The 14,882-nt window shown below is 46.1% G+C and overlaps 1 non-coding gene across 1 annotated transcript in view; it reads left to right on the top strand.

The window, feature by feature from the left end:
• The first annotated feature begins 14,730 nt into the window (after positions 1–14,730).
• LOC131270414 (5.8S ribosomal RNA) overlaps positions 14,731–14,882 on the top strand; it is a 155-nt gene continuing 3 nt past the window's right edge. Inside the window, exon 1 of the ribosomal RNA XR_009179505.1 lies at positions 14,731–14,882. This exon is cut by the window's right edge and continues 3 nt beyond it. This is a non-coding gene — a ribosomal RNA (5.8S ribosomal RNA).

Genomic DNA, 14,882 nt, shown 5'->3' with positions numbered 1-14,882 from the left:
AAGTCGAAAAATAATACCAAAAGTGCCAAAAATCACACAAGACCAAGAATACCGAGCAGGCGGTAAGAGATAGCGGGTTGACGTAGAATACTTATAAGTTTGCCTCTACGAGACCTAAAAGTCGGCCATAGAAAGCGAGAAGATTGGACCACTCTGGAAGGGTGATACGAGTGGTCAAAAATTGGCAAAAATGAAACATGGCTAAAATGGATTTGACTTGTGCACCATATAGCTCCGGCTGTATGGCATGGATTGTTAAGCTAGGATATGTTTTGGAAAGGTAACACCCAGCGCTAGATTCGACTGGAAGAAAGCAAAGCGCTAACTAGCATGATTTGGAAGTTATTAAGCGACAAAGTCGAAAAATGTTACCAAAATTGAAACTCGAGTACATTGGGCCAAAAAGTACAAGTTGTGAAATTTGGACTTACGAGTAAAATACCGAGCAGGCGGTAAGAGATAGAGACTTGGTGTAGAACAATTATAAGTTGGGCATGTTATAACCTATATTTGGCCCGAACATGGTGTCGAGATCGGAGGTACCCAAAAGGGTGGTACGGGTGTTAGATGGTTTTCCCAGAGCATAAGCTCCACATGATATGGAAAACGGGAAACATCATAACTTCGGCTGTATGGCATGGAATGGAACGAACAAGGTATCGATGGAAAGAGAAAAGATAGCGCTAACTATAATTCCTACCAAGCAAAGCGCTAGCATGTGACCGTTCAGGTGTTATTGTGAGTCAAAGTCAGAAATTGTTACCACGAGAGGCGAAAATCCGACTAAGTCCAAAAATACCGGGCTGGCGGTAAGAGATACGGCTTGGCCGTAGAACATTTATAAGTTGGCCAAGACAAGACCTAAGTTTCGTCCATAGACGACAAGAAGATCGAAGATACCTGAAGGTGAGATATGGGCGTCCCAAAGTGGGCCTTTGAAAAAGTGACAAACTTCCCTTATAACAGCATACACCAAATATCTCTGGCTCTATGGCACCGAATAAGAAGTTGAGCTCAGCGATAGAAAGGTGATAGTCAGCGCTAAATATCATACGAACAGAGTGAAGCGCTAAAGGGAAAGGATCTTGGTGATATAAGGTGACAAAGTCGAGAAAAGTTGCCTCAAAATCATGAAAAATGTGAAAAAATGGCTAAGTCCCGGGTGCCTTAAGGGCAGGTTGATCGAATGTACCGAGCTGGCGGTACGAGATAGAGACTTGGTGTAGAACAATTATATGTTTGGCATAGCAAGACCTACATTTGGTCAATACAGGGTGTGAAGATCAAAGAAACCCGTAAGGGTGATATTGGTGTCCAAAGGTAAAAAGCACTAAGTCTTGGGAAACTTATATGAAGGAAAGGACCCATATGGGTCATATGGTATGGATCGAAAAATCGGCTAAGTCCCAAAATGGGGATGTCAGAACTACACTCAAATGTTACCACACCAAGCAAGGCAAACTTATATGAAGGCAAGGACCCTGATGGGTCATATGGTATTTTACGAAAAATCGGCTAAGTCCCAAAATGGGGATGTCAGAACTACACTCATGTGTTACCACACCAAGCAAGGCAAACTTATATGAAGCAAAGGACCCTGATGGGTCATATGGTATTGATCGAAAAATCGGCTAAGTCCCAAAATGGGGATGTCAGAACTACACTCAAATGTTACCACACCAAGCAAGGCAAACTTATATGAAGCAAAGGACCCTGATGGGTCATATGGTATTTTACGAAAAATCGGCTAAGTCCCAAAATGGGGATGTCAGAACTACACTCAAATGTTACCACACCAAGCAAGGCAAACTTATATGAAGCAAAGGACCCTGATGGGTCATATGGTATTTTACGAAAAATCGGCTAAGTCCCAAAATGGGGATGTCAGAACTACACTCAAATGTTACCACACCAAGCAAGGCAAACTTATATGAAGCAAAGGACCCTGATGGGTCATATGGTATGGATCGAAAAATCGGCTAAGTCCCAAAATGGGGATGTCAGAACTACACTCAAATGTTACCACACCAAGCAAGGCAAACTTATATGAAGAAAAGGACCCTGATGGGTCATATGGTATTGGTCGAAAAATCGGCTAAGTCCCAAAATGGGGATGTCAGAACTACACTCAAATGTTACCACACCAAGCAAGGCAAACTTATATGAAGCAAAGGACCCTGATGGGTCATATGGTATTTTACGAAAAATCGGCTAAGTCCCAAAATGGGGATGTCGAAACTACACTCAAATGTTACCACACCAAGCAAGGCAAACTTATATGAAGCAAAGGACCCTGATGGGTCATATGGTATTTTACGAAAAATCGGCTAAGTCCCAAAATGGGGATGTCAGAACTACACTCAAATGTTACCACACCAAGCAAGGCAAACTTATATGAAGGAAAGGACCCTGATGGGTCATATGGTATTTTACGAAAAATCGGCTAAGTCCCAAAATGGGGATGTCAGAACTACACTCAAATGTTACCACACCAAGCAAGGCAAACTTATATGAAGGAAAGGACCCTGATGGGTCATATGGTATTTTACGAAAAATCGGCTAAGTCCCAAAATGGGGATGTCAGAACTACACTCAAATGTTACCACACCAAGCAAGGCAAACTTATATGAAGGAAAGGACCCTGATGGGTCATATGGTATTTTACGAAAAATCGGCTAAGTCCCAAAATGGGGATGTCAGAACTACACTCAAATGTTACCACACCAAGCAAGGCAAACTTATATGAAGCAAAGGACCCTGATGGGTCATATAGGATGGATCGAAAAATCGGCTAAGTCCCAAAATGGGGATGTCAGAACTACACTCAAATGTTACCACACCAAGCAAGGCAAACTTATATGAAGGAAAGGACCCTGATGGGTCATATGGTATTTTACGAAAAATCGGCTAAGTCCCAAAATGGGGATGTCAGAACTACACTCAAATGTTACCACACCAAGCAAGGCAAACTTATATGAAGCAAAGGACCCTGATGGGTCATATGGTATTTTACGAAAAATCGGCTAAGTCCCAAAATGGGGATGTCAGAACTACACTCAAATGTTACCACACCAAGCAAGGCAAACTTATATGAAGGAAAGGACCCTGATGGGTCATATGGTATTTTACGAAAAATCGGCTAAGTCCCAAAATGGGGATGTCAGAACTACACTCAAATGTTACCACACCAAGCAAGGCAAACTTATATGAAGGAAAGGACCCTGATGGGTCATATGGTATTTTACGAAAAATCGGCTAAGTCCCAAAATGGGGATGTCAGAACTACACTCAAATGTTACCACACCAAGCAAGGCAAACTTATATGAAGCAAAGGACCCTGATGGGTCATATGGTATTTTACGAAAAATCGGCTAAGTCCCAAAATGGGGATGTCAGAACTACACTCAAATGTTACCACACCAAGCAAGGCAAACTTATATGAAGGAAAGGACCCTGATGGGTCATATGGTATTTTACGAAAAATCGGCTAAGTCCCAAAATGGGGATGTCAGAACTACACTCAAATGTTACCACACCAAGCAAGGCAAACTTATATGAAGGAAAGGACCCTGATGGGTCATATGGTATTTTACGAAAAATCGGCTAAGTCCCAAAATGGGGATGTCAGAACTACACTCAAATGTTACCACACCAAGCAAGGCAAACTTATATGAAGCAAAGGACCCTGATGGGTCATATAGGATGGATCGAAAAATCGGCTAAGTCCCAAAATGGGGATGTCAGAACTACACTCAAATGTTACCACACCAAGCAAGGCAAACTTATATGAAGCAAAGGACCCTGATGGGTCATATGGTATGGATCGAAAAATCGGCTAAGTCCCAAAATGGGGATGTCAGAACTACACTCAAATGTTACCACACCAAGCAAGGCAAACTTATATGAAGGAAAGGACCCTGATGGGTCATATGGTATTTTACGAAAAATCGGCTAAGTCCCAAAATGGGGATGTCAGAACTACACTCAAATGTTACCACACCAAGCAAGGCAAACTTATATGAAGCAAAGGACCCTGATGGGTCATATGGTATTGATTGAAAAATCGGCTAAGTCCCAAAATGGGGATGTCAGAACTACACTCAAATGTTACCACACCAAGCAAGGCAAACTTATATGAAGCAAAGGACCCATATGGGTCATATGGTATTTTACGAAAAATCGGCTAAGTCCCAAAATGATGATGTCAGAACTACACTCAAATGTTACCATACCAAGCAAGGCAAACTTATATGAAGGAAAGGACCCATATGGGTCATATGGTATTTTACGAAAAATCGGCTAAGTCCCAAAATGAGGATGTCAGAACTACACTAAAAAGTTACCACACCAAGCAAGGCAAAGTACCTAGGTGAACCCTAGGAAGAAACACGGACCAAGTCAGATGGCCTAAGTCAAGAGTGCAAGTGACCTAGGCAAAGTTGTATGACGGTGAGGACCCTGAAAAATCTGGTTAGTGTAGTTTAGACAGGGGAGGTTTTTGGGTCGGCTGAACCTCCTTATTTTGGGTTTTGACCTCCTCAAGAAGCTACACCTAGGCAAACTGCCTAGGGTGAAAGTGCGAAGACCAATCGAATAGTAAGACAAGTTTTGACCGATCGCCCTAGGCAAGCTTGTATGAAGAAAGGGACCCTATGGGTCATATGGAAATACATGAAAAATCGGCTAAGTCCCAAAATTGGGATGTCTGAACTACACTAAAAAGTTACCACATCAAGCAAGGCAAAGTACCTAGGTGAACCCTAGCAAGAAACACGGACCAAGTCAGATGGCCTAAGTCAAGAGAACAAGTGACCTAGGCAAAGTTGTATGACGGTGAGGACCCTGAAAAATCTGGTTAGTGTAGTTTAGACAGGGGAGGTTTTTGGGTCGGCTGAACCTCCTTATTTTGGGTTTTGACCTCCTCAAGAAGCTACACCTAGGCAAACTGCCTAGGGTGAAAGTGCGAAGACCAATCGAATAGTAAGACAAGTTTTGACCGATCGCCCTAGGCAAGCTTGTATGAAGAAAGGGACCCTATGGGTCATATGGAAATACATGAAAAATCGGCTAAGTCCCAAAATTGGGATGTCTGAACTACACTAAAAAGTTACCACATCAAGCAAGGCAAAGTACCTAGGTGAACCCTAGGAAGAAACACGGACCAAGTCAGATGGCCTAAGTCAAGAGTACAAGTGACCTAGGCAAAGTTGTATGGCGCTGAGGACCCTGAAAAATCGGGTTAGTGTAGTTCAGACAGGGGAGGTTTCTGGGTCGGCTGAACCTCCTTATTTCGGGTTTTGGCCTCCTCAAGAAGACAGACCTAGGCAAAGTGCCTAGGGTGAAAGTGCGAAGACCAATCGAATAGTAAGACAAGTTTTGACCGATCGCCCTAGGCAAGCTTGTATGAAGAAAGGGACCCTATGGGTCATATGGAAATATACGAAAAATCGGCTAAGTCCCGAAATTGGGATGTCTGAACTACACTAAAAAGTTACCACATCAAGCAAGGCAAAGTACCTAGGTGAACCCTAGGAAGAAACACGGACCAAGTCAGATGGCCTAAGTCAAGAGTACAAGTGACCTAGGCAAAGTTGTATGGCGCTAAGGACCATGAAAAATCGGGTTAGTGTAGTTAAGACAGGGGAGGTTTCAGGGTCGGCTGGACCTCCTTATTTCGGGTTTTGGCCTCCTCAAGAAGACAGACCTAGGCGAACTGCCTAGGGTGAAAGTGCGAAGACCAATCGAATAGTAAGACAAGTTTTGACCGATCGCCCTAGGCAAGCTTGTATGAAGAAAGGGACCCTATGGGTCATATGGAAATACATGAAAAATCGGCTAAGTCCCAAAATTAGGATGTCTGAACTACACTAAAAAGTTACCACATCAAGCAAGGCAAAGTACCTAGGTGAACCCTAGGAAGAAACACGGACCAAGTCGGATGGCCTAAGTCAAGAGTACAAGTGACCTAGGCAAAGTTGTATGGCGCTGAGGACCCTGAAAAATCGGGTTAGTGTAGTTCAGACAGGGGAGGTTTCAGGGTCGGCCGAACCTCCTTATTTCGGGTTTTGGCCTCCTCAAGAAGACAGACCTAGGCGAACTGCCTAGGGTGAAAGTGCGAAGACCAATCGAATAGTAAGACAAGTTTTGACGACCAGACAGGGGAGGTTTCAGGGTCGGCCGAACCTCCTTATTTCGGGTTTTGGCCTCCTCAAGAAGACAGACCTAGGCGAATTGCCTAGGGTGAAACTGCGAAGACCAATCGAATAGTAAGACAAGTTTTGACCGATCGCCCTAGGCAAGCTTGTATGAAGAAAGGGACCCTATGGGTCATATGGAAATATACGAAAAATCGGCTAAGTCCCAAAATTGGGATGTCAGAACTACACTATAAAGTTACCACATTAGCAAGGCAGACTTGTATGAAGAACGGGACCCTGGTGAAAGTAGCAAATATCCCAAACCGAACATGAATATTATACACACAAGAGTACGAACATAAAGGAACACGGACCAAGCGTACCGAGAGAATCGGTACTATAGAACCCTCGTGGTTCTACACAAAGACTTTATGTTAGGGGTTCAAGCCCCATAGTACTCAAACGGTGACAGTAGCAAATATCCCAAAACGAACGTGAATCTTATTCACAAGAGTACGAACATAAAGGAACACGGACCAAGCGTACCGAGAGAATCGGTACTATAGAGCCCTCGTGGTTCTACACAAAGACTTTATGTTCGGGGTTCACACCCCAAATCGAACGTGGAATTTACTTTCTGATGGTCATGCGGTCGTCCAAAGGGGTCTAGTATCCTGGGATGACAAGCATCACGGGCACAGCTCGTATCAAAACAGTCGAAGAGGCCCGCGAAAGCTTGCTTTCCATGGCTATGCGATGCACAAATTGAGTTTACTCACCGTAGTATAAAACGAACGAACCGAACCTATCCGAGTAGGGATAATGGGCGCAGTAACATACTTCTGTGACCCAGCGAGAGTTGAACGAGGTGACATGAACTGTCAGTGGCTTATATCAGATGGGATACATACATGAGATTGCTTTCAAATCTACACTCGAAAACCTAACCAAGTAAAAGCGAACGTGGGGAGGATTCGAAACTGGTAACGAAATCTTAAGCTGGAAAGAGTCATCACTATGGATACATATTATGCGAAACCAATCAAGTGCTCAGTACTGATCCAAAACCTAAGAGCACTAGTGAACACCTTATTCTCACCCTAGTTCACATCCAAGTGATCGACCACGTGTGTGAAGCAAAGACCAATCGAATTCCTCAATGAACCGAACACTATGAACAAATGGCCAAAAACGTTATAACTATCCAAACATCCTACTATCTAGCGAAAGTCATCACGATGGAACCATACCATGATCTTTAACCTATAGCGCTCACCATATTCCTACCCAGAGTGCAAGTGAACAGATTGCCCACCCGTACCCAGTTCACAACCACGTGATCGACTAACATACCGAGGTTACCACAAGTCAAAGTTATACGTTTACAAGCGCAAGACCAATCGAAAACCCCGAAAGCAATCTCGACCCAAAATGTATTATCCGTGAGTGTAGTCGAGTCTCGTACTCGTCATCTGTAATCGTCGGATAGAATATTCAGTACACGGTTGTCTTTCCAAATGAAATCTACATACAGAACTCGCTCTTGGCAAATGGGTGGCAATGGCGCAATCAGGAGCGAGTTCCCGTCCGGGTGCCAAGTGATTGGCAAATGTCTGGGGGAAAGCAACCATATGTTGATTTGTCTGTTAGTGTACTGGGTGTTTGAGGTATGTAGTATCCACGCTTGGTTGGGTGTGTCAGAGGACCATGGAGGCGTTCACAACCCCAATTGGGGTACATCGGGAATGATTTTGTGGAACCGATGTGCCCGGCACACACTAAGTTTTGTTGCAAGTTAATAGTGTGCCATGTCCGGGGGGGTTGTGATTAAACTCTGGTGAATTGCGTACTGTGGTGATTGGGGTATGAAAGCCCCGCAGTTGCAATGATCGGACGCGCCTAGCGTGTCCTTTAGTTGATGGTAGGGAAATGAAGGCCCTTGTCAGCTCACCTAAGTATTCATGGAAGTTTGGCATAAGGTCGCTGTGGTAGGGGTATGAAGGCCCCGTCAGCGCATGCACAATCGGGCGCACGAGCGCTTAGCGGAGTCGAATGCCGCTCAAGTGCCTGTCCGGTGCATCGGGTGTGTGTGATACGAGGGCAATGAGGTTCGCACGGGGGCTCGCCTCCCGTGTGCTACCGGACTTGACAACATATAGAACGTGGTGTTTGCTCCTCCGGGTGCAATGGGACAATGAACATTCGAACGCAAAGTCGGAATTCTGGTTGATCCTACCAGTAATATACGCTCGTCTCAAAGGTTAAGCCATGCATGTCTAAGTACAAACAGATTTAATGTGAAACCGCATAAGGCTCAGTATAACAGCTATAATTTACGAGATCATCAACCTAGTTACTTGGATAACTGTGGAAAATCTAGAGCTAATACATGCAACATGCCAGGACCCTCGCGGGAACTGGTGCACTTATTAGTCAAACCAATCGCGGGTTCTCCGTGTCATTGAGTTGAAGTCTGGATAATGATGCTGATCGTATGGTCTCGCACCGACGACAGATCTCGCAAATATCTGCCCTATCAACTATGGATGGTAGTATAGAGGACTACCATGGTTGCAACGGGTAACGGGGAATCAGGGTTCGATTCCGGAGAGGGAGCCTGAGAAATGGCTACCACATCCAAGGAAGGCAGCAGGCGCGTAAATTACCCAATCCCGGGACGGGGAGGTAGTGACGAGAAATAACAATATGAAACTCTTTAATGATGTTTCATAATTGGAATGAGTAGAGCATAAATCCTTCTACGAGGATCAAGTGGAGGGCAAGTCTGGTGCCAGCAGCCGCGGTAATTCCAGCTCCACTAGCGTATATTAAAATTGTTGCGGTTAAAACGTTCGAAGTTGATACTTGTCCAACACAGTCCGGCTCCGCCGACCCGGTCAACCCGTGGTCGGTGGGCCAAGTCGGAATCTGGTTGCGACTCAATGGTGTGGTAGGGCACCAAGTCTGTGTCATGGTGTGCCCTTCAACGGGTGCAAGTGTAACATAGAGCTCGACCGCTCACGTTTACCTTGAACAAATTAGAGTGCTTAAAGCAGGGTGCCCAAACGCCCTAGAATAATCTTGCATGGAATAATGGAATACGACCTTGGTCTAATCTTTCATTGGTTTGTACTCAGACCGGAGGTAATGATTAACAGAAGTAGTTGGGGACACTAGTATTACGGCGCGAGAGGTGAAATTCGTAGACCGTCGTAAGACTAACTAAAGCGAAGGCATTTGTCAAGGATGCTTTCTTTAATCAAGAACGAAAGTTAGAGGATCGAAGGCGATTAGATACCGCCCTAGTTCTAACCGTAAACGATGCCAACTAGCAATTGGGAGACGCTACAACCAGGTGCTCTCAGTAGCTTCCGGGAAACCAAAGTCAGGTTCCGGGGGAAGTATGGTTGCAAAGTTGAAACTTAAAGGAATTGACGGAAGGGCACCACAATGAAATGGAGCTTGCGGTTCAATTTGACTCAACACGGGAAAACTTACCAGGTCCGAACTTATGGAGGTGAGACAGATTAATAGCTCTTTCTCAAATTTAAGGGTAGTGGTGCATGGCCGTTCTTAGTTCGTGGATTGATTTGTCTGGTTAATTCCGATAACGAACGTGACTCACATATGCTAACTAGAACGCAGTCAGCGTTAATGCGTCGATGCCGATTGGAACGGGTTAGGACCTTTCGGTGGAGTATGACCTGACACCTTCGCTGTTCGTGTGCGCAAGTGCACTTACGGTACGCTGCTTAGCAGGACAATTTGTGTTTAGCAAAATGAGATCGAGCGATAACAGGTCCGTGATGCCCTTAGATGTTCTGGGCTACACGCGTGCTACAATGTGGGTAGCAGCGTGTCTCCTATTCCGAGAGGAACGGGAAATCACTCAAATACTCACTTAGTAGGGATTATGGATTGCAATGGTCCATATGAACTCGGAACTTCTAGTAAGTGCTGGTCATCAGCCAGCGTTGAATACGTCCCTGCCCTTTGTACACACCGCCCGTCGCTACTACCGATGGATTATTTAGTGAGGTCTTTGGAGATGATCGTTCGCTGGATCCTCGTGAACCGCGTCTGCTTTATCGAAGTTGACCGAACTTGATGATTTAGAGGAAGTAAAAGTCGTAACAAGGTTTCCGTAGGTGAACCTGCGGAAGGATCATTAGTGGCCAAGTGATCCTTCCAGAAGTCCGAACCTGCGGGTTGAGACTTCGGCACAAGTTGCCATATGATAATTGACGAAACACTATAGAAGTCCGAACCTGCGGGTTGAGACTTCGGCACAAGTTGCCATATGATAATTGACGAAACACTATAGAAGTCCGAACCTGCGGGTTGAGACTTAGGCACACGTTGCCTTATACATGACTTCGAACAAATACACAAGTCCGAACCTGCGGGTTGAGACTTAGGCACAAGTTGCCTTATACATGACTTCGAACAAATACACAAGTCCGAACCTGCGGGTTGAGACTTAGGCACAAGTTGCCATATGAAAGTTGACGAAACACTAACAAGTCCGAACCTGCGAGTTGAGACTTAGGCACACGTTGCCTTATACATGACTTCGAACAAATACACAAGTCCGAACTTGCGGGTTGAGACTTAGGCACAAGTTGCCTTATACATACATTGGCCAAATAAACAGAAGTCCGAACCTGCGGGTTGAGACTTAGGCACAAGTTGCCATATTATATTCGATCAAACACTAAGTAGTCCGAACCTGCGGGTTGAGACTCAAGACCGTAACAAGATGTCACTATACAAGTCCGAACCTAAGGGTTGAGACTTAATGCGATCTAGATACCAAGTTGACATCCAATACCTGTTGAGCAAAACCAAAGATTCCCTGTTCTCGAATGATTACACTATATAACAGGGAATCATGAAGAAATCAAGCAAGCGTGAAACAAAGTCATCACTTGGGCATGCTCGATAGCCAACCACATGACCTTAACCTAAGAGAGCATGCAAACCACATGATACCTATAAACGATTAACCCGCCCTAGTTCAATCGTTCACCAAGTGATGACTTCAGTATGGCTAAGAGAAAAACTTTTGAATGGGAAAAACTCTAAGTCCGAACCTCCGGGTTGAGACTTCCGCGTCGGAGGTGGGCGCACCTCCTATCCGAAAGATGATGAATCAGGGGTGTTCGGTCAGCAATGGTCGGATGCCCCGTCGTAGTCCAACTATGACAATCAAAGTCAAGACCTCCGGGTTGAGACTTTCCGCGAGTACAAGCATAAAGGAACACGGACCAAGCCGTACCGAGAGAATCGGTACTAGAGCCCTCGTGGTTCTACATTGAGAGAGCCCTCGTGGTTCTCATTAGGGGCTTTATGCAAGAAGTACTCAATACTGTGGTGTGAAGTATAAAGTATAGTCCTCGCCTGGTCCACGCTGCTTCGGCGGTCCTGGGTAAGATAGTTAATTCTAGCTTGCCCTATAGTGGAATGAGGACACTTAATGCTTCGTCTTTTAGCGGCGGCTAGACTCCTCCTCACGGGGAACGAGTTGACGCGCACAGCGGCGGCTTACGCACTATGGCAATCATGGATGCCTGAAGATTCCGTGAAGTTCTCCCCTGGTCCACGCTGCCTCGGCAGTCCTGGGTAAAATGGAATATTTCCAGCTTGCCCTATAGTGGAAGAGGACTATCCAACAATACAAAGTCAAGACCTCCGGGTTGAGACTTTCCGCGTCGGTGGTGTCGCGCACCGCCTATCCGAAAGATGGTGTAACAGGGGTGTTCGATCAGCAATGGTCGGATGCCCCGTCATAGTCCAACTATGACAACCAAAGTCAAGACCTCCGGGTTGAGACTTTCCGCGTCCGGAGGTACGCGTACCGCCTACCCGAAAGATGGTGTGCTTCTGGGGTATTCGATGAGTCGGATACCCCGTCGTAGTCCAACTATGACAATCAAAGTCAAGACCTCCGGGTTGAGACTTCCGCGTCCGGAGGTACGCGTACCGCCTACCCGAAAGATGGTGTGCTTCTGGGGTATTCGATGAGTCGGATACCCCGTCGTAGTCCAACTATGACAATCAAAGTCAAGACCTCCGGGTTGAGACTTCCGCGTCCGGAGGTACGCGTACCGCCTACCCGAAAGATGGTGAATCAGGGGTGTTCGATCAGCAATGGTCGGATGCCCCGTCGTAGTCCAACTATGACAATCAAAGTCAAGACCTCCGGGTTGAGACTTTCTAAGAGTACAAGCATAAAGGAACACGGACCAAGCCGTACCGAGAGAATCGGTACTAGAGCCCTTGTGGTTCTACATTGAGAGAGCCCTCGTGGTTCTCATTAGGGGCTTTATGCAAGAAGTACTCAATACTGTGGTGTGAAGTATAAAGTATAGAGTCCTCCACTGGTCCACGCTGCTCCGGCGGTCCTGGGTAAGATAGTTCATTCTAGCTTGCCCTATGTGGAAGAGGACTCAATACCCTACCTGTTGAGCTTGAAACAAAGTCATCACTTGGGCATGCTCATATTGCCATACAATATTCCATTATCTACTAATGAGCATGCAGCTATATGATTATAACCTGTAAACGATTACCCCGCCGTAGTTCAGCGCTTCAACCAAGTGATGACTTTAGTATGGCTAGTGTGTGAAGTATAAAGTATAGTCCTCCCCTGGTCCACACTGCTTCGGCGGTCCTGGGTAAGATAGTTAGTTCTAGCTTGCCCTATGTGGAAGAGGACACCATACTTAATACTGTGGTGTAATGAACAAAGTATAGTCCTCCACTGGTCCACGCTGCTTTGCAGTCCTGGGTAAGATAGTTAATTCTAGCTTGCCCTATGTGGAAGAGGGCATACAAGACAAAGTATAGTTCTCCCCTGGTCCACGCTGCTCCGGCGGTCCTGGGTAAGATAGTTAATTCTAGCTTGCCCTATGTGGAAGAGGACATAATACTCTACCTGTTGAGCTTTAAACAAAGTCATCACTTGGGCATGCTCTATAGCCAACCACATGACATTAACCTAAGAGAGCATGCAGCGTATTATCCCAATGCAAAGTAAACGATAGACTCGCCCTAGTTCAGTGCTTCAACCAAGTGATGACTTCAATATGGCTAGTGTGTGAAGTATAAAGTATAGTCCTCCCCTGGTCCACACTGCTTCGGCGGTCCTGGGTAAGATAGTTAGTTCTAGCTTGCCCTATGTGGAAGAGGACACCATACTTAATACTGTTGTGTAATGAACAAAGTATAGTCCTCCACTGGTCCACGCTGCTCCGGCGGTCCTGGGTAAGATAGTTAATTCTAGCTTGCCCTATGTGGAAGAGGGCATACAAGACAAAGTATAGTTCTCCCCTGGTCCACGCTGCTCCGGCGGTCCTGGGTAAGATAGTTAATTCTAGCTTGCCCTATGTGGAAGAGAGCATACATGAACCAAGAACGAAGGTTATGATCGAGGAATGATTCGACAACTAACCGATGGTATGAAATGTGAAGAATTCAAGCAAGCACACAATCAAGTCATCACTTGGGCATGCTCGATAGCCAACCTCATGACATTAACCTAGTAGAGCATGCGAAAACCAATATATATGTAAACGATGCCCCTCCCTAGTTCAGCGCTTCAACCAAGTGATGACTTCAGAATGGCTAAATCAAATCGGTTCAAAACATACCATCGGTACCCTATTGAAACACACAAGTCGATATCAAACCTCATGATTGTGTAGTCCTCCACTGGTCCACGCCGCTTCGGCCGTCCTGGGTAAAATGGAACATTCCAGCTTGCCCTATGTGGAAGAGGGCACATTACTCAATACTGTGGTGTGAAGTATAAAGTTCAGTTCTCCCCTGGTCCACGCTGCTTCGGCGGTCCTGGGTAAGATAGTTCATTCTAGCTTGCCCTATGTGGAAGAGGACACTTCATACTTCGTCTCTAAGCGGCGGCTTGACTCCTCCCTACGGGGAACGGGTTTACGCGCACAGCGGCGGCTTACGCACTATGGCAGTCATGGATGCCTTACGTTTCTATGAAAAGTGTGTTCCTCCCCTGGTCCACGCTGCTTCGGCAGTCCTGGGTAAGATAGTTAGTTCTAGCTTGCCCTATGTGGAAGAGGACACGTAGAGACGAAGCATAAAGTTCAGTTCTCCCCTGGTCCACGCCGCTTCGGCCGTCCTGGGTAAAATGGATTCATCCAGCTTGCCCTATGTGGAATGAGGACACTTTATGCTTCGTCTCTAAGCGGCGGCTTGCTCCTCCCTACGGGGAACGGGTATACGCGCACAGCGGCGGCTTACGTTATGGCAGTCATGGATGCCTTACGTTTCCATGAAAAGTGTGTTCCTCCCCTGGTCCACGCTGCTTCGGCAGTCCTGGGTAAGATAGTTAGTTCTAGCTTGCCCTATGTGGAAGAGGACACGTAGACTTACTGTGGTGTGAAGTATAAGGTTCAGTTCTCCCCTGGTCCACGCCGCTTCGGCCGTCCTGGGTAAAATGGATTAATCCAGCTTGCCCTATGTGGAATGAGGACACTTTATGCTTCGTCTCTAAGCGGCGGCTTGCTCCTCCCTACGGGGAACGGGTATACGCGCACAGCGGCGGCTTACGCAAGTTAGTCACCCTCGGCAGTGGATCACTCGGCTCATGGATCGATGAAGACCGCAGCTAACTGCGCGTCATAATGTGAACTGCAGGACACATGAACATTGATAAGTTGAACGCATATTGCACGTCGTGGGAACCTACCATGATGTACAGATGACTGAGCG

The sequence above is a fragment of the Anopheles coustani genome (genome assembly GCF_943734705.1).
Source record: "Anopheles coustani chromosome X unlocalized genomic scaffold, idAnoCousDA_361_x.2 X_unloc_29, whole genome shotgun sequence".
NCBI classification, from domain to species: Eukaryota; Metazoa; Arthropoda; class Insecta; order Diptera; family Culicidae; genus Anopheles; species Anopheles coustani.
The sequence above is the reverse complement of the archived record's forward strand: the minus strand, read 5'-3'. Positions and strand labels throughout refer to the sequence as shown.